Source organism: Onychostoma macrolepis, chromosome 01 (assembly GCF_012432095.1).
Source record: "Onychostoma macrolepis isolate SWU-2019 chromosome 01, ASM1243209v1, whole genome shotgun sequence".
In the NCBI taxonomy this organism is placed as follows: domain Eukaryota; kingdom Metazoa; phylum Chordata; class Actinopteri; order Cypriniformes; family Cyprinidae; genus Onychostoma; species Onychostoma macrolepis.
This window is the reverse complement of record NC_081155.1, coordinates 18,497,982-18,502,579: the sequence shown is the minus strand read 5'-3', so window position 1 is coordinate 18,502,579 and position 4,598 is coordinate 18,497,982. Positions and strand designations below refer to the sequence as shown.

General features: G+C 33.0%; 1 long non-coding RNA gene across 2 annotated transcripts; it reads right to left on the bottom strand.

Moving 5' to 3' along the window:
- Nucleotides 1–1,170: 1,170 nt before the first annotated feature.
- Nucleotides 1,171–4,312, bottom strand: LOC131538108 (uncharacterized). 2 transcript variants are annotated; one of them, XR_009270479.1, is made up of 5 exons: nucleotides 4,148–4,312; nucleotides 3,537–3,622; nucleotides 3,261–3,447; nucleotides 1,802–1,938; nucleotides 1,171–1,541 (listed from the first exon to the last, which is right to left on the bottom strand). It is a non-coding gene; the product is annotated as an uncharacterized LOC131538108 (long non-coding RNA). The 2 variants fall into 2 exon arrangements; XR_009270487.1 differs by having other exon boundaries at nucleotides 1,171–1,938.
- Between the last annotated feature and the right edge of the window lie 286 nt (nucleotides 4,313–4,598).

Here is a 4,598-nt window from a genome sequence, read left to right as displayed (position 1 = left end):
TTCTTTCATTATTTACCCACTTTCATTTCGCAGTTCATATCATATGCTGCCATTGTTTTCCGTTTCCTGCTGTTTTTAACACAATACCAGTTCATAGTGGACATGTTTGTGAAGTTGCAAAAAGGACAAACACCCCATATAATTATTATAAAAGTAGCCATATGACTTTTATTATTATGTATTTTATAAGTACACAAGTAATTTAATGCCATGTAATAGCTTTCTTTGAGGAACAAACCCAAATTAAGTTGTTATAATTGTTACCTAAACCAAACTCTAGAATTAACTAGAAAACTTAAAGACTACAAAAATGGTGGTGCCAGTTTTGACATCATCAATGGCACACACTGTAAAAAAAAAAAAAAAAAAAAAGTTGAGGCAACTTAAAATTTTAAGGCAACCAGCTTCAGCAGATTTTTGAGTTTATTTTTGTGGGAGATTCTCAAATTTTTGTTGTATAAACTTAAAATGACAAGTCGAGAAAACTCAAAAATCCGCTGAAGCTGATTGCCTTAAAATTTTAAGTTGGCTCAACTATTTTTTTTTTTTTTTTTTTTAACAGCGCACACCTGGGCCTACTGACATGAGAGCTGCAGTGGAAAGGAAGGAATAACAAGAAAGAATTTCTCAAAATTGATTTGCATTTCATTTTCCTCCATAAAACTGTCAGATGCCTGGTGTTGTGTTTTGTTTTTAATGGTGGGTTAGGCTACAGACTTTGAACTGTTTGGAAGTGAGTAGCATGATGATCACTCATGAAACATCATGAGGTAAGTAATGATAATTTCTATTTGTGAGTGAACTGTTATTTTTAATGTTGTTTTTTTGGGATATACTGTAAGAGTTTATCTTAAGTGTTGGTGGCTGTAATTGTGGTAAAGTGTGCCGCTTGTGCTCAGGTGAAGGAAATGACTGCAGTTTTTAAAAAAAGTAATACTGCAGTTTTTGTTACATGTAGAAACATGCAGTTTTTTGGACACGAAAAAACTGCATTATTGCCATTTTACTGTAAGACATCTTAAGTACTATTGAAATACAACTGCAGTAGAGCTGTAGTATTACTAACAAACAATTGCAATAGAACCACAGTATTACTGCAATACAGCTGAAGTATTACTACAGTTATACTGCAATAAATCCGCAGTAGTACTGCAATATATAATATGAAGTACAATTCAGTACTACCAAAGTGCAATACTAATAAAATGCTGTACAGTAACACTGAAATACAACCAGAATATTCAGAATAACAAGTTTTATTTTACACAACTGCAATATAATAAATTAAGGTACAAAACAACAGTGAATGTCTCAAACAGCAATGCAACAATAAATGATTTTACTTTTCTTTAAACTTAAAATAACAGGCTGAGAGTTACACTAAATGTATTTAGTGTTTATTTACAAATCACACAATCACGCACATTTCTTCCCTCATTATTCTGACAGGTTTCATTTTTTGAAGAGCTTATCCTCATCGTTCTGCTTGGTTCTTATGACTGCCTTCATCTCAGATGTGGAAACACTATTTTGGATGTAGTCTGGAAAAACAAACAAACAAAAACTATCAGAAATTCTCAAGTTTCAGTTACACTTTTCACTACTACAGGCATATTTAGCATGCTTAAAATAAATCTTGAATTGTGATGTCACCAAGTGTTTGTGTAAAGTATTCATACTACTCCGAATTAATTTCTTATGATATATTGGTCTGCATTAACAATGTCTTTGAACACTCCAGGTAACAGAAGTTAAAAGGTTGGTTCACCCAAAAATGAAAATTCTGTCATTAATAACTCACCCTCATATTGTTCCAAACCTGCAAGTCTTTCGTTCATCTTCAGAACACAAATGAAGATCTTTATAATGAAATCTCAGAGCTTTCTGTTCCTCCACTGATAGTCCATGCAACTACCCCTTGAACAATAACATGCATTTCTGGGAAAAAGCATAGACACAATCATGTTTAAATACTGTACAGATTCCTCCAAAATTATTTGCCCTCTTTATCATTTCGGTTTTTCGTTCTAAATTCTAACCTTAAGTAAAAAAAAAATAAATAAAAAAAATAATAATAATAGAAAAAAACATAATTTACAAATATACAAGTATATAATTTAAATATATTATTAGAATACAGTATATAGAATATATGTGTTCCACAGTTATTGTGCCCCCTTCATTTAATACTGTGTGTAACCTGTAACCCTCTTCACACATAAGGGCTAATCCATGGTTAGGTGTGCATTATATTATTTTAATGCATGAGGTAAAGAACCACCCGACATGAAACGGGTTGCCTCCACTGAAGTTGATGAAAATTGTGTAATACACACCTGTTACAGCTAGTTTAAAAAGTTAAAGCTGCCTTTAAAGAGATAGCTGACCCAAAAATGAAAATTCTGTCATTAATTAGTCACCCTTGTGTGGTTTCACACCCGTAAGACCTTCATTCCTCTTTGGAACACAAACAAAGATATTTTTAAAGAAATCAGAGAGCTTTCTGACCCTGCATAGACAGCAATGCAACTTACACATTCAAGTTCCAGAATGGTAGAAAAGACATCGTTAAAGTAATTCATCAACTCCAGTTGTTTTAACTTAATTTTATGAAGCGACACGAGTGTTTGCGTCTAAAAAAAAAAAAAACTACTTTACCACTTATTTACAAAAATATTGATCTGTAATGTGCATTCATGAGAGTATCACAACGCATGAGAGTTGTGTTCATGCGACAGAAGACAAAATTGAGGTTAAACCACTGGAGTCACATGGATTACTTTCACAATGTCTTTTGTTCTGGAACTTAAATGTATAAGTTGCATTGCTGCCTATAAAAGGGTCAGAAAGTTCTCAGATTTCATCAAAAATATCTTAATTTGTGTTTTGAAGATTACGGGTTTGGAACGACATGAGGGTAATTAATTAATGACATAATTTTAATTTTTGGGTGAACTAACCCTTTAATGTTTGTGGAGTACAATTTGACTGGAAGGGTAAAACTAAATAAATTTTCATGAGTTTGTTTGGCTACAGGTCTTTAGATCTAGCGTTCTGACTGTATGTGTGTGCTACAGTACAAGCAGCGCATTGATTTAAAATGGCGATTGAACTGATTGTAATTATCTGCATTCATTGTTTTAATGCACACCTTCCAGTCAATCAGAGAGAATCAAAGAGTCCACAAAAAAAAAAAAAAAAATGTTGAGAGCTTATGTTAAGCATTGAGAATAATTGCTGTTATAACTAGATTTCATTACCTTTCCACTGCCTCAGCTCTCTCTCTCTGTTTTCATACTGAAATGGCACTAGTATTGTAGTTCTTCTTTTAGCTCTTTGACTTCATTTAACTCCTCAATCTCTTCATGTCCGAAGATCTCTTCCATGGCTGAGGAGACAGAGGACTTATACACTTGATTTCTCCAGCACTCCCATTGGTCTTAGTTTCTGAAATACAATAGCAGTTATTATGTATTATAAACTATAAAGATAATAGTTAATAAAAGATCAATTAAATAAAGTAGATTACTGCTCACCATTATTTGAGTGCTTGTTTCACCACAGCCATCATCCTCTGTTGAATTATATTTTTGGTCTTCTTTTTTTAGTTTTTTAGTTTTTCCTGAAAATAGCAATCACACACTGATAAAATGTCCATTTCCACACATTAATGTCACACTACTGCACATAAATGCTGGTGTACAGTGCTGTGAAAAAATAAATCCTGATTTATTCTATTTTTGAGTATATCCAGCACTAAATATTGTCAGATATTCCTAAGAAAATTAACATAAAACTAAGGCAAATACAGTTATCATTAATAAACTGTATTTTGTGTTTATTCAGGTTGCCTGTTTCATGCACTTTTTTTTTTTTTTTTGAAGATTTGAACCAATTTAAGTCAAGTCACCATTATTTATATAGCGCTTTATACAATACAGATTTTCAAAGCTGCTTTACAGTGATAAAAAGAAAAATAATGATGCAAACAGAATTCACATCTGCTGTGAAGCAGCTCTAAACAGTAAAACGTGTCATTGTTCAGTTGAAATCAGTGTTGATTCAGTTAATTTCGATTAACTGTATAAAAATCATCAAATATAAAATAATTTCAATGCATCTAGATAGCAGTGGTGTCATCATCTACCTCAGTTCAGTCCTCATCCAATAGTGTCAGTGGAGTCAGATCAATAATATTGCTGAATATTAGTAGTCCCCAAATAAGCACGCCAAAAGTCAACAGTTGCAAGGAACCCAAACTCTGTCAGGTGACAGAATGGAGAAAAAAAACATTGGGAGAGAGTATGTTTAGTTTAGGGATCAGTTCTCCTCTGGCCAACAAATGAACATGGTGCGATTATGATTCAGGTTGCATCACAATTTAGTGTGAAATATACAGGACTGTAGGCCTACAAGTAGCTGGAGTTACGGACCTCATTTAAAGACTAAAATCTAAAATCAGGTTTACATTTGTGGCCAACTAGAATGTGAGTGACCTTTAAAGCATTTCCAGAAATAAAGTCTTTTCACTTTCTCTCTTCTCTTCTCTCCTAATGCTTCCTCTGTTGCAAAGAGAGGTACACTGTACACTGAGCACT